Genomic DNA, 24,133 nt, shown 5'->3' with positions numbered 1-24,133 from the left:
TACAAAAAATAAAAACAAACTATCAACAAATCAGTTTCCTCAAGTGCTAAACGTTTTCCTGAAAAAAAACAAAGGCTCAATCTAATCTTCTCTTACAGAGGGTTAGGGTGACTTTCTTACATTATCTCTTTTTTTTTTTTTTTTCAGTTTTTCCAAGTAGTGTTACAATGTTATAAGCTCAAAGGTTTCTATTTCTAACAATTAATTTTAGTTACATTTTAAAGGCTTCAAACTAGTTTCCTCCAACCATTCTCCTTTACAAATATACTAAAAGCCAATATTGTGCATATTAGTTACAGTTAATGCAAGAGAATACTTTGAAGCAAAGAAAAAAAACCTTCTACTACTTGGAGGCAGTACTAAATATGTATAGTAAATATACATGGTAATTTAGTAAATAAACATGGTAATTCACTATGGTAAATAAATGGTAATTCAGTTTACAGAAACATTATGGCTATTGAATAAATAAATCACTTGAAAAAGAAACACCATCCTTAGAATTTAGACTTGACTTTAGCAGAAAATATTACAATGTTTTTAGCCTAGCTTTGACAACTACAATAGACTTTACTCAGTAGCACTAAGAGTTCACTTTGTAGTGGAAAAAGTAGTCACTCTGATCACTTTGTCTTTTTAGTATGCAGCCCAGAGGATTCAGAAAAAGATTACATTTACCATAATTAACATATATGTAAATGGAGATCATGGCTATGAATGATAAATTTTCATAGCAATTTAAACCTTGTACAAATTAATCAACCATACAGACACTTGATTAATGAAAAGCAGTGTCACTTTAAAATGCAACATGTTAATATACATTACTGTTATAGCAGATCAAAGAATCTTTAAATGTAAACCAATTAGAGCAAAGTTCAATCTACCTTTTTAAATAAATGTAATTCTCATGTAATTATGAAGGCAATATGAAAAAAGTCATTCTGCTTCACATTTATTTATTAATTTTAGTGAAAAGTCATGCAAATCAATTTTAGAAGTTTTATGATGGTGATTATATTCCCAAATACAGGATTACAGTAGTATGAAATGAATGCACAAAAGCAATTGCAAATTAGATACAAAATGCTTATTCACATGTCATGCTAAATTTTTGAAGTCTTCTTCCAGCTCCCCATTTTTGGTTTCATTGAGAGAGTTGTGTTAAAACAGATTAAGTACTAAATGACTGATATTACTCAGTACAATATTTAGACGAAATTTATCATACTACTTTACCAAGCTTCATTTTTCTTGATCCTTGAGGAATAGATATGAAAATGCTTCAGTAGACTTGAATCTATTAAAATTAATTTTTATTTTCATCATGAAAATAAGTGCACAATTTTCAGAAAAAGTCTTCTTAGCAAAAAAATACAAAATTTACTGTTAATTCATAAGAATGTGTTCAAAATATAAGACCTATTATATAAACTTTCTTTATAAAATTTTCTTTCTTTATTTTCTTTCTTCTTTTTTTTTTTTTTTTTTTTTTTTGTTTGCTTTCTTATTTTGTGATACTGGGAATCAAACCCAGGGCCTCATGAATTCTGGGTAAATGTGCCACCTCTGAGCTTCATCTCCATTCCCTAATATGATATTTTTGCAAGCACAATTAGGCATAAAAAAACCCACCCTATTTTACAAAATCAATGTAGATTTGTTTTACAAGGGAGAACCTATGGGTCATTGGTTTTCATCAATAAATTGGAATTCTAAGTTATTGGCACATTTTACCAGTTAAACCAGTGTATTAACTAACCTATTGTTCATAAAGGATTAATACAAGTATGAGTTAAGAAACCTGCAGCATATATTAGATAGAAAAATGAAATAAATGTGACACTGAGTCATATGACAAACACTTAGTAGTGAATTATACTCAATATGGGTATTAATTATTGAGCTCTTTCTATGTGTCTTTTAACATGTTAAGAACTTGGCACTTTCAAAACTGTTTATTATTGAATTATCAAACCATTTAATCTTGATAATTCTTCCACTAAGCTGAATTATTAGTTCATCCAGACAGTAAATAGTAAAACTTGAATTTAGATATTAAGCTTTCTCCTTTTAAAGTTGGTATTCTTAAATACCATGCCTGCCTACGGTTGCATAACACTGCTAATCAATATCATTAGAGATAGTTTCTTAGCAGTCCCAGTGGAGTTATAATGCTACAGCGTGATACTAGACCACACCTTGAGGACTACTGCCAACACTGCAAACCCTGTAAATGGCTTAAATGTCACTACAGTATCACAAACAAGGTCCCACTCATTTAGTCTACAGAATTATAATAAAATGTCTTGAATCTCCCACTCTTGGAGCAGATATCTGAGGGAATTAGATGAATAGATAAAATAGTGACAATTGTTCAATGAGGTGTTAATACTTGGCCAAGATTGACACAAAGTGCTAAGGTTACAATGAACAAGATTCCTCTCCCAAGGTGGGTATAGTATAGTAAGGCATGCAGAAAAGGAAGCAAGCAATTATAATACATTGTGATATGCTGTACCATCAGGGTTAGTTCATGATGGTGTGGGAATATGTAAGAGGACCCTCAAGGACAAAGAAAAATTCAACCTTACACTAAACTAACCCGTTTTGTACAGTGTGTTATATTTTGGGACACTAGAAAAATCTGCATTGCAATGTTCTAGTCATTAAAAGGGTGGCAGTCATCAAAAGAAAGGAAGAAAGGAAGGAAGGAAGAGGAAGGAAGGAAGGAAGGAAGGAAACTTCAGGTAAGCCAAGACTTACCAGGACAACAGACACAACTCATTTGCAGTCTATATAATCTTTCAATAAATATTATGGAAATGCTGCTGACCATTGTATTGAGATATCAGAAAAGTCCTAAATATTATTGTTTAAACAAGTTTACTTTTTTCTCATATTTATTAATTCAAGAATAAAGACCAGTGCTATTACTGAAGTTCCATGAAGTTACAATGAACCCAGTGTCCTTCCCCTCAGTTCAATACCTCACCACCCTTAGAATCTGGCTTCATTCTCATGGTCCATGGTCCCCATAGAACTAAGTTTCCACATCCACCATGTTTCAGGCAAGAGAATGAAAAGACAAAGAGAGAAAAAGCTCAATTCTTTTTCTTGTTATTAAGGTGACTCTCCTGATGTATCACTGAACCCCTCGACCTTATAACTCACTCACCAGAACTAAATCAAATGGTTATAATTTCAGCAGCAAATGAAGCTGAGAAGTGTAGTCATGTAAAGGGAGACCAATGTACTCACCTAAAATGCAGGATCATGTTAATATAGAAGAACCAAAGACCAGATATTGAAAAGTGACAAGTAGTTTTTGTCACAGTCATGAATTCATTTTTTTAACTCACAGAGGAGGCAATCAATTAGTAAATAAAGATAATATATTTTCTTTCTTAACCTTCCTAATACTTGAAATTCCTTTTGAGCAGAAATTTTTGCATCACCATCTGTTTAGAAGGTAGGCTATTTTGCTTTCTGAATCTGAGATATAATGAGTAAGAGTAAAATGTCCTTTCAATATAAATGAAGTCCTGAATATGTGAGTGTGGGAAATAGCATCTGCTCAGTATCCCTAAGATTAAAAACAACAACAACTAAATACCTTCTTTTCATGACCTTTAACTCCCCAAAATTTTAGTAGTTATGGGTATCAAAGTGTTGACAAGTGATTTTATCATTCATTTATCTGTTTGTTCACTTAACAAATATATATTTGAATGAATACTATGTGCCAGGCTCTGATCTAAGTGCTGTGAACCCAAAAGTGAACAATATTTAATGTATATCATGGATCTTATATTCTAATGAGGGAAGATAGATAATAAATAACTTATATATAAATATATATATATATATATATATATATATATATATATATATACACTATATTTTTATAAATTTTGAAGTGCTCTTCATTTAATTTTGACCCTCTCCAAATTCTTATGTGAAGCCAGGCATGTTGGCACATAGTAGCTTGGGAGGCTGAGACAAAAGAATTGCGAGTTCAAAGCCAGCCTCAACAACAGTGAGGCCCTAAGCAACTCAATGAGACCCTGTCTCTAAATAAAATACAAAATAAGGCTGGGGATGTGGCTCAGTGGATGAATGCCCCTGATTTCAATCCCTGGTACCAAAAAAAAAAAAAAAAAAAAAAATTCCTATGCAAAGCCCTAGTCCCCAGTATCACAGAATTTTTCTGTATTTTGAGATAGAACCTTTAAAGAGGTAATTAAGCTAAAATGAGACTGTTACAGTGGGTCCTAATCCAATCTGACTGGTATCCTTATAAGAAGAGGAAATTAGGACAGGCAGAGGGCCACCAGGGACATACTTGTGCACAGAGCGATGACCACATGAAGAGGCAGCAAGAGAATGACCATCTGCAAGCCAATGATATACGCCTTAGAGGGAATCAATCACCCAGAACCTTGACTTTGGACTTCCTACCTTCAGAACAGTGAGAAAATTAATTTCTTTCGCAGAAATCTCCTAGACTATTGTAATTTTGATATGACAGCTGCTAGGGTTTGTGTTAGTGTTTGTGTTAGTTTGTGTCTCTACAAAAATGATATTGAAATTTAATCTCTAATGCAATAGCTTTAAGTGGTGGGGTCTTTGAAGGTGATGGCAGAGTCTTCATGGATGGGATTGATGTCCTTATGAAGGTTTAAAGGATTCCCTTGGTCCCTTTCACCCTTCTGTATGACAGCAATAAGGTATCATCTTTGAAGTAGAGAATAAGCAAGACTTGACCAGACAATGAATCTGGTACTGCCTTTATTTTGGACTTCCCAGCCTCCAGGACTGTAAGAAGTATATTCCTATTATTTATAAATTACCCAAACTCAGGCATTTTGTTTTAGGAGTGGGAACAGAATGAGCCACAGTCTGTTCTGAAACGAAACTGATACAGGTGCTAAGATGAAAATAAACTCAGAACTGGGAGACTATTTTGGTGGATGGTCAAAGAAGGCACATTTTTGGCTGAAACCAAAATGATGTAAAGAAGTCAACTATATAAATAACTGGTGATCAATGTTACTGAAATAAAAATATCTAATGCAAATCCCATTTTGCCATGTAAGAAATAAGCAAAAGTTCTTATCTGGCACATAATCATTTTCACCATCAAAAAAATCATTTACTCAACTAAATATAAAGGGATGTAGTAGGTCATTAATAATTCCATAATAACTATTTCATTCTGAATTATGCTATGAGTATGGTTGTCCTTGACTATCCAATGTCAAAAATTACTTTAGATTTCAGTGTTAGGTGTTAGTCTAATACACATTTTGTTCTTTCACCACTAGGACACAAATCTTGAACAATGGACTACAGAAAAAAAGAAGCTATTTTAGATTTGGATAGAATTATAAAATCAGAGTATGATGTTTATTCAGGTCATTTGTTGTTGTTGTAAAAAACGAAAGGTGCATTTATTAAGTACTCCCAAAGCTAACCTAGTATGCAATTAATATAACGTCCATTTACAGATGAGAAATTGAAGTCCAGGTAGATGGAGTATTTTATTCAAGATCATGTGCAAATGAGTGTTCAGAAACACAGGTGCTTGAAGTTAAGGCCCTGGTTTCCTCCACAAGAAAACGTAGGCATGCCAAGTTAGAAACATCAGTTACAGCCTGCAATGGCACTTCTCAGACTTTAATATGTGTATGAATCCCTGGGGATCTTGTCAAAATATAGACCCTGAATCAGTAAATCTGAGGTGGGGCCTGAGGTTCTGCATTCTTAACAAGCATGTAAGGCTCTCTTCAGGTATGTAAGGCTATATTCTTGGTGAACATTTTATAAATCATCATTCAATAACTAAGAATAAGACAGTAAATGTCTTCTCCTAAGTGAATTACTATTACTGTTCTTGTGTTAATCTTTGCTGGGTATTATGAACTTAAATTTCATATCATGACTTTTTTGGCTATTTGTTATATAAAATCATCTCCCTCAGTTCTTATTATAATTTTGTATTGTTGTTATTGCTTCCACTCAAATGCTGGAATTCCTTATAGAGATATAAAATAATACCACATCAATAGACTTAAAAATAAGAACCATATGATCATCTCGATAGATGCGGAAAAAGCATTCGACAAAGTACAGCATCCCTTTATGTTCAAAACTCTAGAAAAACTAGGGATAACAGGAACATACCTCAATATTGTAAAAGCAATCTATGCTAAGCCTCAGGCTAGCATCATTCTGAATGGAGAAAAATTGAAGGCATTCCCTCTAAAATCTGGAACAAGACAGGGATGCCCTCTCTCACCACTTCTGTTCAACATAGTTCTCAAAACACGGGCCAGAGCAATTAGACAGACGAAAGAAATTAAAGGCATAAAAATAGGAAAAGAAGAACTTAAATTATCACTATTTGCAGATGATATGATTCTATACCTAGAAGACCCAAAAGGCTCTACAAAGAAACTATTAGAGCTAATAAATGAATTCAGCAAAGTGGCAGGATATAAAATCAACACACATAAATCAAAGGCATTCCTGTATATCAGCGACAAATCCTCTGAAATGGAAATGAGGACAACCACTCCATTCACAATATCTTCAAAAAAAAAAAATAAAATACTTGGGAATCAACCTAACAAAAGAGGTGAAAGACTTATACAATGAAAACTACAGAACCCTAAAGAGAGAAATAGAAGAAGATCTTAGAAGATGGAAAAATATACCCTGTTCATGGATAGGCAGAACTAACATCATCAAAATGGCGATATTACCAAAAGTTCTCTATAGGTTTAATGCAATGCCAATCAAAATCCCAACGGCATTTCTTGTAGAAATAGAGAAAGCAATCATGAAATTCATATGGAAAAATAAAAGACCTAGAATAGCAAAAACAATGCTAAGCAGGAAGTGTGAATCAGGCGGTATAGCGATACCAGACTTCAAACTATACTACAGAGCAATAGTAACAAAAACAGCATGGTACTGGTACCAAAACAGGTGGGTGGACCAATGGTACAGAATAGAGGACACAGAAACCAATCCACAAAACTACAACTATCTTATATTTGATAAAGGGGCTAAAAGCATGCAATGGAGGAAGGATAGCATCTTCAACAAATGGTGCTGGGAAAACTGGAAATCCACATGCAACAAAATGAAACTGAATCCCTTTCTCTCACCATGCACAAAAGTTAATTCAAAATGGATCAAGGAGCTTGATATCAAATCAGAGACACGCCGTCTGATAGAAGAAAAAGTTGGCTACGATCTACATTCGGTGGGGTTGGGCTCCAAATTCCTCAATAGGACACCCATAGCACAAAAGTTAATAACTAGAATCAACAAATGGGACTTACTCAAACTAAAAAGTTTTTTCTCAGCTAAAGAAACAATAAGAGAGGTAAATAGAGAGCCTACATCCTGGGAACAAATCTTTACTCCTCACACTTCAGATAGAGCCCTAATATCCAGAGTATACAAAGAACTCCAAAAATTAGACAATAAGATAACAAACAACCCAATCAACAAATGGGCCAAGGACCTGAACAGACACTTCTCAGAGGAGGACATACAATCAACAAGTACATGAAAAAATGCTCACCATCTCTAGCAGTCAGAAATGCAAATCAAAACCACCCTAAGATACCATCTCACTCCAGTTAGATTGGCAGCCATTATGAAGTCAAACAACAACAAGTGCTGGCGAGGATGTGGGGAAAAGGGTACACTTGTACATTGCTGGTGGGACTGCAAATTGGTGCAGCCAATTTGGAAAGCAGTATGGAGATTTCTTGGAAAGCTGGGAATGGAGCCACCATTTGACCCAGCTATTCCCCTTCTTGGTCTATTCCCTAAAGACCTAAAAAGAGCATGCTACAGGGACACTGCTACATCAATGTTCATAGCAGCTCAATTCACAATAGCAAGACTGTGGAACCAACCCAGATGCCCTTCAATAGACGAATGGATTAAAAAAATGTGGCATTTATACACAATGGAGTATTACTCTGCATTAAAAAATGACAAAATCATAGAATTTGCAGGGAAATGGATGGCACTAGAGCAGATTATGCTAAGTGAAGCTAGCCAATCCCTAAAAAACAAATGCCAAATGTCTTATTTGATATAAGGAGAGTAACTAAGAACAGAGTAGGGACGAAGAGCATGAGAAGAAGATTAACATTAAACAGAGATGAGAGGTGGGAGGAAAAGGGAGAGAAAAGGGAAATTGCATGGAAATGGAAGGAGACCCTCAGGGTTATACAAAAGAACATACAAGAGGAAATGAGGGGAAAGGGAAAAATAATACAAGGGGGAGAAATGAAGGTCAGTAGAGGGGGTAGAGAGAGAAGAGGTGTGGGGAGGGGAGGGGAGGGGGGATAGCAGAGGATAGGAAAGGTAGCAGAACATGACAGTCACTAGTATGGCAATATGTAAATCAATGGATGTGTAATTGATGTGATTCTGCAATCTGTATATGGGCTAAAAATGGGAGTTCATAACCCACTTGAAGCAAAGTGTGAAAGATGATATATCAAGAACTATGTAATGTTTTGAACAACCAACAATAAAAAAAAAATTTAAAAAAAAAAGAGATATAAAATAATAAGACAGTGCTTTACACGTCACTGGAATTGGCAAGCCTCTTATCATTGTTTGGTGACAGATTTGAGCAAAAGAAAGTAAGCTGTAATTTAGTCAGTATTAATGTAAACAAACATTTTATCTAGAAGGGAATAAAATCAGCAAGAATGAAATGCATTTGTTAACATGAAGAATACATTTGGAAAGGACCAAATTCAGATTATCTGAATATGCTCAATTGGTATTAAAATTTTGAAGGGGGAAATGCCTATTTTAAATGACTTGGCTTCAGTCTTTCAAGGGTTAAGAGCAATTTTATAAATTCAATATATTTACTAGTAATACATGTGCACATTCTATGTATTTTGATATTTTCATTATGTACATGTTTTTCCCCATATGTGAAAGAGAACATGTCTAAATTACACCTCAAGTCTTAAAAAAAAAATATTAAAGTAACAATTCTAAGCAGCATTGCTTCAATTTAAAGGCACGTGGTGTTTCCCACATAGCTTTTATATCACAAAAAAGCCATCATAATTTGCATTCCATCAATTATTCTCTTAATTCTAAAATGGTACCATGCCTGTTCCATCCCTCTGTGCTAGATCTATTTGGTAGTAAAATCAGGGTTACTGTCCTACTGCTCCTTACCTGGGGGAAAATTTGTATTAATCCTGTCTTTGTTCTTCTCAGAAAACTGATACTGTTTTGTCCTTTTATTCTCTTCTCTTTTCAATTTGTAACATTCCAGAAGTTGCTAGACTTGCCTTTCCAGCCTTCCTAGAACTGACATACCATTCTAATATCCTAAAACTCTTTCCTTCGCTCTGCTTTGTTGAGTTTCTTTTCCATGGTGCTCGTTTTGTTAATATTTTTCTAATTATCAAAATTATCTCTCAACACCTTCTTACATAACTTCATCATTCTTGTCTTGTTTCTCAATCTTATCTTCTTCACTCTTTGTCTCTTTGTCTACTACATGTTTCACCTGTAAATAACCTCTAAGCCTCTTCATAACCTTACTTTTGGTTTCTTTATTTTAAAATTTTATTTGTTTGTTCATTTATTTATTTATTTTTGTAGTGCTGAAGATCAAACCCAGAACTTTGAACGTGCTAGGCAAGTGTTTTACCCTTCAACTACATCCCCAGCTCCCCACACCCCCATTTGTTTTTAGAATTCTGTTCTAGAACATTGGTATTTCTGTACCTATAGCTTACATCAGATTAGCTTTGCTAACTTAACCATAATTTTGCGGGAAAGCAGACATTTGCAAAATATCAACAATAATAGGAATTTAGGAAAGTTTTATGACATCAAAATGAACAATCTAATAATGTTCGATTATAATAGCTTTAACTTATTATTTTTTTAATTCTACTTAATAACTGCAAGCATTAAATTCACTTAAAAGAATACACAAATTATTGAAATAAAGACAGAATGACAATATTTCTATAAGAAATGTTACGTACACAATATGAATTACATTTGTAATGAACCCCTATATTTAGCTAATTGTTTATGGCAAATAAAAAAATATAGCTATCTTATGCTCATGAAACAAATAGCATCCGTTGCATAGCTTTGCCACTTAAATGTGTGTTAACTGGTGTTTCTATCGTTTTACTCTCTGCTATAATTGCAATGGATTTTAATAAAACAGTTTTCCAATCCAAAATATTGACATCTAATATGGAGGAGAATAACTTCAATTACATTGCTAACAACCTTTCTGAACATTATATAGAACATTATAGAAGAGGATCAAAAAATCTGTTTTTAATGTATCCTTAGAAGATGGAACACAATCTCAAGAAATTATGATCAAAATTAAAATATATGGGGGCTGGGCTTATGCTCAGCAGTAGAGTGCTCGCCTAGCATGTAAGAGGCCCTGGGTTTGATCCTCAGCACCACATAAAAATAAACATGTAAAATAAATGCATTGTGTCCAACTACAACTAAAAAATAAATATTTTTTTTTTTAAATTAAGATATATGTGTAGATTCTTGACATTCAGCTTTTCTAAATATAGAATAGTAACTGTATTCATCGGTCTTTCATTGCTATGATTAAAATACCTGAAAAGAACAGCTTTGAGGAGGAAAGATTTATTTTGTCTCATAATTTCAGACATTTCAATTCATAGTCAGCAAGCTCCATTGCGTTGGGCCTGAGATGAGATAGAATATCATCATGCAAGAAGAAGAAGGAAAGTAGCTCAGCTCTTGGCAGCTTGGAAGGAGAGAGAGAAGGAGGCCAGAGACAAGATATAGTCCCTAAAGGCACATCCCCAGTGACCTGCTTACTTCTTCCATCATGTCCCACCTACCTAGTTCTATGTTCTTCTTGTAGTCTATTCAAATTATTAATTAATCAGATGAATTAATCCACTGATGAGGTTACAGCCCTCATAATCCAGTAACTTCCCCAAACCTCCACCTCTGGACATGGTTGCATGAGAGACCAAGTTTTCAACTTTTGAGGGTATATTTCAGATCTTATAAACTTTTGAGGGTGTATTCCAGATCTAATCCATAAAAACAAAGGTCACCTATGATCTAGTCTGAACTTCTCCAACATGGTTGCAATGTAAAGTTCAATAGGGAAGCATCTAAAACCCTTTTACAGCAACTTTTTTTTTTTTTAATCAAAGAATCCTACAAATCTGTGTTAATTCTAATAGGAAAAATGGAGCTAAAGATCATACTAAGACTGCTTATTATCAATTTTACAGTTTAACACTATGGATGTATAGGTATTAATTACCTTTTAAATAGCAATTCCTCTTTAGTAATAAAATATATTTGCTTGATTTTGAAAAATATATAACTTACTTACTAAGATTACCAAATGTAAGAGAGGTGATCTGCCACAAAATCATGTTTCTTGATTTCTTAGTACTTGACTATACCGTTTCTGACAACTTTTATCAAAATTGGCATGTCTATATACTTATGCATTGGTATGATCTCAGTGGCCATTTGGAATCAAAAGACTAAATCTAGTGACTTTGTCTGAAAAAGTTGAGATCAGTTGTAGCACAGTTGAGAAGGCTTTATGAGTCTTCAATGAGCAGTTCTGGAAGTATTTTAAAAGGCAAAGTGCTACTTTAGAGGTTTGAGTTCATTGCTTCTTCTTTAGGGGAGTTACCAGAAAATTTGCAAATGTATATTGAATTTGTCAATAAAGATTAAGTAGATATATTTAGTAACATAAGATGAAATTCTTCAATCTTTCTTTGTAATTTCATTGAAACAGATGTTTACTGAATGCCTATTATATATATTGCCTGGTGTTATGTTAAGGAATCTGGAGAAATCAAACAATGAAATAGCCATAGTCCTAGGTTTCAGTATATTTTTGAGATAGTAACAAAGACAGGCAAAATATAGGTAACTATACTTCAAGTCAAGAGAGGCATAGTTGCTGTACATTAAAATAAAAGAGGGAGATCAGTTAGGTGTTAATAGGGAAAATAAGGAATGGTATATAAAAAAATACTGGTTAAGTTTATCTTTGAAAAATTAATGCAAAATTAATTTGGAATGCATAAAAGCAGAGAATTGAAAAATGGAAGCATCGTAGAAGCAACATGGAGATAAGAATGTGCATGGTGAATTTGAGATACCAGACATAAGGATGCAAGATGTAATCTTATTCTGGAGATTAAACTTGGATGCACATAATGTTGAATGACTAAGGATTTTAGAAAATACTCCACCAACACTTTTTAGGATGTATTATACAACATACAGGAAAGATTAATGCCTTAGTGCAAGCTACTATAGCAAAGTGCCATAGACTGGGTGGCTTAAAAGGAAAAAAAAAAAAAACAGAAATTTATTTCTCACAGCTCTGGAAATGAAAATTCAAAGACTGGAATGTCCTGATGTTTGTATTCTAGTGATGGCCCATTTGCAGAACAAAGACTTCTTATTGTATCCTCATGACACAAAAAGAGTATCCTCTCATAAGAACAAATATTCCATCCATAGTGGCACCACCCTTGTGACCTATTACCACCCATTGTCCCACTTCCAACTACCATCATATTGGTATTAGGGTTTCCACATATGAAACAGAATCATCTAGTCCTTTTCATTCAAATAATATTAACAAAAATTTAAGAAAGCATGCGCCAGGGAGTATCAAAGAAAATGAAAAGGGAGAAACAGGGTCAAGCCATATTATTTAATATTGAATTTACTTGACTTGGTTGAACTTAAAGTTTTATGAGAATTCTAGCCTTGTTGATTAAGGAATTATTGTATCATTACCAAAATAAGAAAATAAAGGAGAAGCGACATGGTTTGAATGGAAAGGAGATAATGAATTTATATGCGGAAACATTGAGTGCCAGGGTTTTGGAATAGCTACATGAAAGACCTAAGATATTATATTTAGGTATGTATTGATTTACTCACATATTCAAAATATGTAATAAAACCAAGAATTAAATGATAGGAGTTAGTCCATGAAACTCCCTACCAGCAGGTACCAAGACTTATCTTGGTCATTTCCTTACCTTATCCTTGCACGAAATCTCTTTTAATATGAGATTAGACTTTTTTTATCTACTTTATGCTGTTATGATATATTTGACTATATTTATCAAGGACCATTTATGAGCTGGACACTATCATACACACTAAGGATAGAGAGATAACATAGACCTCTCTTTAGAAGATAATATTCTAGTGGGAAACATAAAGAATAAGAAACTAATAAGTAATATACTTTCAGATATTGAAGAATAATAGAGCAAAATAAATGAATAAAGAATGATAGTGGTATGTGTTACTTAACATACGGTGATCAGAGAGGAACCTATGGCCATTTAACATGATGTGCCATGACATGACATAGTAAAATGAATAATATAAGAATCAGTTGAAGATCTGAGGAATAGCACTATAAGTATCAGGAAGAAAAGATACAACAAGCTTACTATGGTAATAAGAGTGTTTTCTGAAAGCAAAAAGATCAGTGAGAGGTTTGGGGTAGCTAAAAATAAAGCAGTATATACAGACCATGTATTGGGCCTTCTAAACCATGATAATGAGTTTGGGTTTACTATTGAATTTAATGGGGCACGCTGAGCGGGATGGTGATAGCACTATGATTTGTTTTTAAAAGAGCACTCTCGGTTTTAAGAGAATGTTAGAGTATAGGGGACAAGAGAAGAAACATGGACTCAGGTTGATGGTGTCTGTAACATTCAAGGTGACACCTATAACTTGGAATAGAACAGTAGTGCTTGAAGTAAGAGGAAGTCTTATGATTTTAGGTATATTTTTGACTCAGAAGCGACAGAACTTGATGGAACATGCAAAGAAGTATTAGAAATCAAGCATGATTCTAATACTTTTGAACAGAGCAATTGGGGGTGTTGTGGTGACATTTGTTAAGATAGGAAGACAGGAGAGGGAGAGGTGAGAGAAGAAGGACATAACCAGGACTTTCTTTTTGAATATGTTAAATTTGAGATATTTAGTAAACATCCAAAGGGAATATTGGACAGGCAATTTGGGTATAAAAATCTGACTCTTCTGAGAGAGATTGGGCCTGGCAATATTGAGTTGCAGATAATCAATATAATTCTAGTTAGCTTCTGTTTCTTTTCCATTTTTTTTTTTTTTTGATCTATGTCACAAGAGACAATTATAGTCTCTTTTCCTCTGGATTCTGATTAATTTCTGTCAAAGGGAACCCTCTACAATGGAAAGGAAAAAGGAAAAGTTGAGGTACTTAACTGTGTTCCCTTTCTATGTTTCTATCATGGGCTGTCTGGTTTCCTCAACTAGGTGTCATAGCTCGTCAAGTAGCCTGTTCGACCTCGTTTGCTCATGTTTCCAGTATACATCCGCTTCCTTACCTTTTTAGAAACAGGGGTGTTTAATAGATCCCTGATATTTCTTATCCTTTGGTATTTCATTATGCCTTATGGATTCTCTACTCCCTATAAATAATCCCTATTTATAGTATAGGATAATCAGTTAAACCCTCCACTGATTATAGTATGCCATCTGTTTCCTATTGGGAAAGAAAATAAAACATTAGTTTTCTGGCCCCTTGACTACAATATAATAAGGATAGAAAAATAAATGTTACTGGAAGTGGACTCAGGAACTGTTAAATAAGTTTCTGGGATTGCATCTCACACCTGGGAGTATATTGATAACCTTCCTGTGGAGGGTTTGAGGGGTGGGATGATGGGGCATGGGTAACCCCTGACATTCAGTGGCATTACGATTATTTGAATTATCACTAGTGGAGGGGGCAAGGTGTTGTGCATTCACATAGCTGTGGCATTTATCACTATGGCAACACTGGTGATTGCAAAGATGATGGCATCCTCTGGCTTCTTTTGATGACCCAACAGAGTATACAAAGAGAAAAGGAGAAACTAAAATATCCAACTGAGATCATATGTGGAAAAATCAAGTCTCTGTCAGCTTTGAAGGAATCACTCATCTCCTGAATTTGGGAAGATAGGTTTAGGGATCAAGTCCATGGCTTGAGTGTGGGAATTGAAAATCTGATGGTCAACTAAACTCACTCGATCTTTTATACCAAGGTAAAGCAACCGGTATGAAGGAAAATGATTTCATGTGTTGAAATAGGTACATTTGGACAGACAAAAAATGAGGCTGAGAACTTTGAATTCCTACATCCCTTGAACTTCCCTTTCCAGCAAAGACATTCTTTCCTGTGAATCAGCCTTTTAATGACTGGGTCTAAAGTACCTGCCTTGCAAGCTGTGCTTATTCTGCCTACAACCAACCTCCACTACCCCTAACTACCCCTAGACTGATTGTAAGTATTACATTATGATGGAGACAAAGGAGGTCTACAAGGCTGGACTGGAAATAAGAAATATCCTACACAACATAAAATTTATAGAACCTCATTGATTTCTATTCGTAAGAGTCTTTAGAACGTAAAAGGAAGTAACTAGTATGGGTATTAGACCAAGAGGGGAAATATATGGTTGAAGTTGTTGAGAATGCTTTATTCACTCAGGATTTGGGCCTTGAGCACCTAAGAATGTTGTCAGTAGTTCACTAGGTTGGGCATTTGAATCCTGGTCTTGATCCATCGTGGCCTACATTCAATAATGTAGAATAATGTAACTGCTCTGGCACAATACGGAAAAAATCAAGTCTCAGGAAAATGCAAATACTGAAATGGATTTATTATGTAAAATCTGGTCTACCAATTTTTATTTATATTACTCACAATTATAGGCCAAAAATATTTAATAAGAATAGAATAAATCAGTATCAGGAAATCCCCTGAGGAATTTCCCCTGAGGGATTAACTGAGAACATGCTCTTTATCAAAAGTTTAAGGAATACATTTGTAAGAGGGGTACCAGTATCTTTAAAAACTGAAATAATTCTGTATGGTGGCTATCTTCTCTATTCCAGAGGTGATGCTAAGACATGGTGCACATTGCCACATGAGAGTAAGCTATGTGAGCTGATTAATTAGTTCTTTTGCTCTCTTCATGCAGCCTCTGGCAATTTTCAATAGGAAAAATCAATGTTGACCTAGACAATTTTGGAGTAAAATGCCCTTTAATTTTAAAATACTGATCTCTGGAAAGAACAAAAACAAAACAAAACAACAACAACAACAACAAAAAAAAAAAAAAACCATTTACTTGCTATTGGACCTAGGTAAGGCTAAATACCTGACCATATATATCCAAAGTGCTATACAATAATACAATTTTTCATCTTCAATTGGTGCTCTCTAATTTATATAATCCTAATCGGAAGTATATAGAACCATCCTATTATAAAATAGATGTGTTATAAATGATACCATACAAGATCAGAAATATAAGTAAAATGCAGAAGCAGACATCTCAGATTTTTACTGGTTCTACCTGCTAAACTCTCTTCCTTAATCTCACACTTATGATTTCATGGGAAGTTCCATATAACGTATTCCAAAGTAGTAGATAAACTAGATACAGAAGTGCAAATATAGCAATTACATTTTATGTTAATTAACTCTATTTCTTATTCCACTTATACTTTATATGAGATGCGCTATGATCACAAACTAAATGTTTTAAAATGACTAAAATGTGTTCTCTCACTGTGTTGAAGGCCAGAAGTCCAAAAATAAATATTACTGGGCCAAAATCAAAGTGGTGAATGGACTGAACTCCTTTTCAAAGCTCTAAAGAAGAATCTGTTCATTCTTTCTTCCAGTTTCTTATTTATAGTCAGAATTCACTGGGTTTGGGATTTGGATTATGGGTGTAGCCTAATGGTAGAATATTTGTCATTCTCTCTCTTATAATACTTTGAATGGTATTTGGAGTCTTTCCAGATAATCCAGGAGGAGATTCTTTACTTAAATATATATATTTTTACACTTTTTCCTAGCAAGGTAAATATTATATTTTCTAGGAACTAGAAACTAATGTCTTTGGTGACCATTATCCAGCCTATTTCTGACCTCTGTCTTGGAGATATGGATTTTTCACCTAATGAAGCACAATAATGTGTATGAGATACAAAAGGGGTTGACTCTTCTAGCTAATTTCATCTACTGCTTCACATCGACTTGACCATTCTCCTTCTTGTTCTGTGCTCCAGAAGGCTAAGCTACATGGACTACATAGATAAGCTCTTTTGCCCTTTGGTCTATGCTTGGATTCTCCAAATGAGCGGCCCTAGTGGAAGAATGGAAAGAGAGGGTAATGTGAGGAGTGTTTATCTTCCTCTTTTCCCCCTAATTTCTGACTTTATCACCAAAGTCTTTCTGTATTCCTCTATTAAAAATTATAGGTTCTCTTAGATGGCTCCCTCTACATAGCTTTCTTAAGTTTCTTTTAAACTTTTGTTTTTATTCCCTCGGGCCTCAAAGAGGTGATAGCATAGTGGTATGCTGGTAAATATCTAAAAACTGCAACTCTAAAAACAATATGTATATAGACAGATAGGTGTAAAAGCGTGTTTAAAATTTTCTGATATAAATGATATAAGAACACAGTTTACAAATAAAAATAAAATATGCAATACAATAAGTTTCTCAGAACCACCTGATTTTCAAAGAATGTTTGTGTTGATTTTTGTTGATCTCTTACAATTGATAAGCAGATATGAAAAATCCAACCGTTTTTGGTTAATATTTTCATTTGTGTGAATGCTTAAGATGAAAGTGAATTAAAGAAGAGTGGTTTTGTAACTCATTTGTAAATTATGTGAGTGACTTCTTGACTGAATTGATAATAGCTTTAGACCACTGGAATAATATGTTACCAAATTTCAAAATTATTCTTTCTAATATAATGACTACATACTTGAAACATTTTTAAGTAATTTGAATTTTTAATATTGTATCCATTACTTTCTTAGGTCTGTATAACCTACAGAACAATAACTCAAACCCTGAATTTTACATTTGCTGACTTCTGTGGTGTAAACAATTTTCCATCACAAATTTTAAGGTGTGAATGTGAATTCGTTGAATGTTAAGTTAGGAAGAGATGCAAGGATATTGTAAGGTACTATTCCATCATCTAATGGTAAAGAGATGCGAGTATCAAAAACATGATAGAAAAATAATTGGAAAACTATAGGTTTTAAATATTTATTACTCTTCAAAAATATAATTTACAGAATTATGAGTTAGGTAGGTAAGTGATAAGAGATTTTTTTTTTTTTTTTAGTAATGGCTGTGTTTAACAACCGAATCATGCAAACTTGCAAAAATTTCAGGCTCACTTATGAGCCAGTGCAAGCCTGCTCCAGCACACCATTGTAAAACAGAGCTCTGCTGTTGTTTACTCCATCATACTGTATCAGCCTTTGTGTTATTTGAAATCCTGTCCATCTTGTAAATAAATATTGCCTTAATTAAACTCTCTTTAAATTATCCACATAGAATTTGCATTTTTTTTTCTTCCAGAGTCCTAGGTGATAACAACATTTGGATGTTATTTAACATTAAACAAGTGAATGATAATTCTAAGGAGTAAATAGAAAAGAGGAGGATTTTAGGCCTTGAGTGCACTGAATTTAGAGATCAAGAAGCAAAGCTAGAAACAACATAGCATACTGATAAAGAGTAGTCTATAAAGCAGGAAGAAAAAACAGAAGAATTCCATATCCTGGATGTAAGGAGATTTGTGTTTTAAGAAGGAAGCAATGATCAACTTTATCAAATGCTTAACAGTCAAGTAACATGAGGACTGATAATTGACCATTGGTTTTGGCAAGGTAGATTGTTGGTAAAATTGTGAAGTGAGTTTCCACTGAGTGGTGAATTCCTTATAGTAAATTAAAGAGAGGATGGAAAGTGCTTAAGCAAGTATAGAAAACTTATAATTAGCTTTGCATAAAGGGGAGTAAAGAAAAGAGGCTTAAGCTGTTGGGATGTAGACTAGGTAGTCTACTTTGACAGAAAGACAGAAAAAAAAAAAAAAAAATATATATATATATATATATATATATATATATATATATATATATATATATAAAAATTGGTTGGCATATGTAATTGTTGTAATATAATGTGGTTCTATTCTGACTACATCTATTTTCTAGGTCAAGATTGATGCCATTGGTTGAAAATGAACAGGAATTAATACTTTTGAAGTTTAAGGAATGAGAATATATGGAATAGTGGTTATCATTTTTGCGTATTTTTTCATTTTATTAAAGGGGGGAGAGAAAGGGAGAGAGAAGGGAAACTATGGAAATGGAAGGAGACCCTCATTGTTACACAAAATTACATATAAGAGTTTGTGAGGGGAAAGGGGAAAAAAAAAAAACAAGGGAGAGAATTAAACAACAGCAGATGGGGTAGAGAGGGAAGATGAGAGGGAAGGGGAGGGGGGATAGTAGGGGATAGGAAAGGTAGCAGAATACAATAGTCATTAATACGGTATTATGTAAAAATGTGGATGTGTGACCAATGTGATTCTGCAACTTGTATTTGGGGTAAAAAATGGGAGTTCATAACCCACTTGAATCAAAAGATTGCAGAAATCAACTTGGTGGGTCACAAACAGTATCTTTTTTTTTTTTTTTTGGTGCTAGGGATGGAAAAAAAAAGAATAAAAAATGGAACAGGAAAGTTTAACAGGATTGCAAAGAATATATAAGGATAAAAAACCTGTGCATGCTCAGGGCATTGTTCAGTACTTGGGACATTTAAGGAGATTTGCTAACTTATTTGCAAATATTTACCACATGTCTACTCTGTGTTGAACACTGTTTTAGGTATCAAAGACAAAGCCATTAACAAAGCCAAAAAAAAAGAAAGAAGAAAATCCTTGACTGCTTTTTGATATATAAGAGTAAGTGTTGGCAATTTTTTTTTTTCTGTAGAAGGATAGATAGATATATTTAAGTTTTGTGAGCCAGGTGGTCTTTGATGTGCCTACAGGACTGACACTGTAGCACGAGACAAGCCATAGACAATACATAAAAGAATGGCTTAGGCTGTGTTCCAATAAAATTTTACAAAAAATAAGTGGCAGGTTGGATTTGTCTCATAAGCCATAGTCTGCCAACCTCTATGTTAGGGGGTGATTGGTGCATTCAGGACAAATAAAACAATTGAATATTTGAGATTGAAGTGATCAGATAGGGAGTCACTGGAAGAGATTATAGAAGTTTGAAATGCACATAGAATGAGCAGAAAATTGCATCTAGAACCTGAAAGAATAACCAAATTAAGGGTATAGGAAAAGATAAGTTGGTAAAGATGGAAAAGGAGTAATTAGAGCGATCCATGCTTGATATTTGCTATATTTTACATGTCCTTGGGAGATCAGTGGATGAAGGAATGATTATAGTCAGTTTTTCTATATAAGAAAAGTTATATTTGTTAATACAAAGAAGGGAAAATATAGGAGTGTAGCTTAAGTAAAAAGAAGTAAACATCAAAGGAGTTAACATTTTCTTATATTCATTTCATATGGGTTAGTCAACAATTTCATTAGGAACAATCTTTACTTAAGCCATTCATTAATGTTATTACCATTACCTATTTGCTATTCACTGTGTAAGGAACTGATCTCTTCATTACAATCCAACACATTCTGTTGGAAATAAGTAATCATATATATGTATACTAATAATTTTTTTAAAAAAAGATTAAATGAAATATCACTGTCCTCTTTCTATTTAGTGTATTTTATCTCTTTGCACTCCATAGTCTTTCCAAATATTAACCAAGAAGTTTGTAAGTTAAAAAAAAAAAAAAACTGTGATAAACATAGAAGTCAAGAGCAGAGGTGAAACAATGTATTATTTAAAAGCTGTTATTAGAGTAAAAGAAATAGAATTCAGGTCATATAATATCTCCATTCTATTTACTATTATTTATATTTTCTAGGAAGTATCTTATTTATAAATAAGCATGCATTAACTAGTAATTTTTGGTAAGACATAAGACATGTTTTAGTGCTCCTTAATTTTTTATTTCTAAATATAGCTTTCTCTGCTTTATTAGCTGTCTCAAAATATGCTGGCCCAGGTGACCTTTTACTAAAATTTACTTATACTCTTACAAAGTCAGTAGTCCCAGGTTTCAAAATTTTATTTTTAATATACATTTAAATCTTTGAACTTGAATATTGAATAAACTCTGGAAGGACTTTGAGCTCTGTATGCTGAGCGTGGTAACCTTGAACCTCCCATAAATTGGGGAAAACCTCTAAAGCAGCCAAAACAAAGCTCTTGACTTTCTAAATATAACGTTTGTTTGACTCCTTGACTTAATTGTGAACTCTGTTGTTTTTCCTTGACTGGGTTGCCACTATCATTTGAAGTTAACCTTTTCTCTACTTAGTTGAAAATTGTGCTTCAATGGATTAAAAGACAAAATTGCATTCCTTCTAATTAAATCTAAGAAACTCTCTAAGAAGTATCTTGAAAAAACAAAAACACATGTGTATGTTAATTCTACCGAATTATAGTCAAGGACAACGAATCCTCCCTTTAACTATTTGTCCTCCCTTTTCAATTTGTTTGATAATAAATTAAGTATGCTATTTGAATTTTAATTTTCTTCTTTTATTTAGTTTGATCTCAACAACCTTCATTTTTATTTTTCAACTTCTCAAACATACTTTTTATTCTGTAATTGTGGTGGTTGTAAATCAAAATTTACACATGCTTTCTTTTAACAAAATCAACTAATACAGTATTGTGACAGTTTTTTTTAAAAGAGAGAGAGAGAGAGAGAGAGAGAATTTTTAATATTTATTTTTAGTTTTTGGTGGACACAACAACTTTATTTTATTTGTATGTGGTGCTGAGGATCGAACCCAGCAGCGCACATGCCAGGCCAGCATGCTACCACTTGAGCCACACCCCCAGCCCCACTGTGACAGTTTTTTAAATTGAAAACTCTTCCGCACTTCCTCAAATCCTGAGCGACTTTCTAGAGGTAATCATTGTAAAGTTTAGTAATGAAATGTTCTTCATGTTTCTATATTCTCCACAAATAAACATACATGTCTCACATGTATTCTACATCTTGTATCTTAAATCACTATAGTTTGGGGTATACAAATAAATACTATTATTTAGTGAATGATCAAATTGTTTAGTGGATGGATGAATAGATAACCATATCATATATTTTATGTGATACTTGATTAATTTAAATTTCAGCCCCTGTATTAGAAAACATATTTTATTCTCTCTTTTTGTATTCTTGGCTTTTAGGAAATACTTAAGATTCACATAAAACTTAGTTCAGATAAGCATAGACATTTGATAATATGTATCATTTTTTTGTTTTCAAATATTATTGTTAGATATTTTGTGCTTAATATTTATAAACTATTCAAGTGGTTCAAAATGTAAAAACAAATCAGCAGTAATAAAAGAAGTGCAGATGATGATTTTATTAAACAATTTTAGCATTTCTAACACGTCATGTTCTGTCTCTTTCTAAATAGCCCAATCTGATATTTTATAAACAATTTTGAGTATAGATCTAGTGGATTCCATAGCAGTACTTATTATAAAGAAGCGAGGAAAGAACATGGACTCTGGTACTGTATTTTTGTCAGTTATGAACAAATTACATCCATTTGGCTTATAACATACATGGAGTATCTCTTTAGGAATATATATATATATATATATATATATATATATATATATATATATACCTTAATTTTGAAATGGTAAGCTTCTGTGCTTTTGAATTCATAATCTACTGGGTGCCTTGCAACCAAATATATATTCAGTTCCCAGCATTATTGGTGTTTCCAATTTCAATAACTATAATATTATCACCTTTGGACTTTTATGGCATCTTTCATCCGTGGATCTTAAAGGGCTTTACAAACATTAATTCGCACAACATTCTTGTGAGGTACAGAAATATCATTAACCCCATATTACAGATGAGGAAACAAGCACAGAAAGGTTAATAATACGTGCACTACTTTCTGCTCATACAGTGCTTTGATTCAGGGATCCCTAAGTATACTGGAACCTTTGTAATGCTCATGCAGGAGAACAGAACTAAAACAGACTTATAGATTAACTCGTGTCAGACTCTTAGTATATCGAATGTAGTTTCTAGAAATTGCCTCCGTAATACAGATTTATAATATGAATGTTATTTTAAAAATTTTCAATTGTAAATCAAAATCATGAATACAAACATCCTTAGTTTTCTCTTTAGGTTAAATGGATAATTATGCTGCATAGGCAACAGACTTGTAAAATTATATATTGCATATTTCTTAAAAAAAAAAAAAAAATCTCAAAATTTAGCTAGTGCACAATGAGATGGTGACCAGGATTGTTGCTGTATTCTTTTTAGGTATCAGAGGTTAAATCATGTTTTGTTTTGTTTTATTTTTTTAAACAGTGATAAATAGTTGAGTTTCTGTTAAATGTTTTTAACAGTTTACATTTTCTTTGTTCATTTTTTTCATGTTTACACCACTTTAACATCTTCCCATTTTACTATGTAGAGTTCAGTTCTCAACGCTCACTTGGCTACAATAAGATGCACTATGCTTATACAGACAAGGAGCTTCAAACTCAATCACCCACAGTCAGATGTTTCTCCATCACTGATCTCTTGTCCTCAAAACCTCAGAACCCTGTTTTCTAGTACATCTTTATATACCTTTCTCTTTCTCATTCTTTTTATCAAAGGAATTTGTTAGAAAGTCCTTTAGTACCATTTCCCTACTCTTTGCTTACCACCACCATCTTAGATTGTTCATAGCTTTTGTGGACTGCAGGGCTCAATGTACTGTGCAGTTCACTGGGAACACAGCCATATACAAGATGGATTGACTTAAAGAAGCTTATAGTCTGGTTGTGGAGATAGACATTGGATATGAAATTATAATCACATTAATTACATGACCATGAAGATCTCTGTGAGACATATGTATAAATGGCTAATCCACAGGCTGGCTGCACAGTTTTTCACTTAAGAGGAAAGAAGTGGGATTTAAAATCTATTGTGGCAGCAGTTCAAGAGAAAAGAAAATAACTCCATGCTTGGTTATTGTTGACAGATCCTAAAACATGA

Source organism: Marmota flaviventris, chromosome 11, assembly GCF_047511675.1.
Source record: "Marmota flaviventris isolate mMarFla1 chromosome 11, mMarFla1.hap1, whole genome shotgun sequence".
Classification (NCBI taxonomy): Eukaryota; Metazoa; Chordata; class Mammalia; order Rodentia; family Sciuridae; genus Marmota; species Marmota flaviventris.
Note: the sequence above shows the minus strand (reverse complement) of the source record.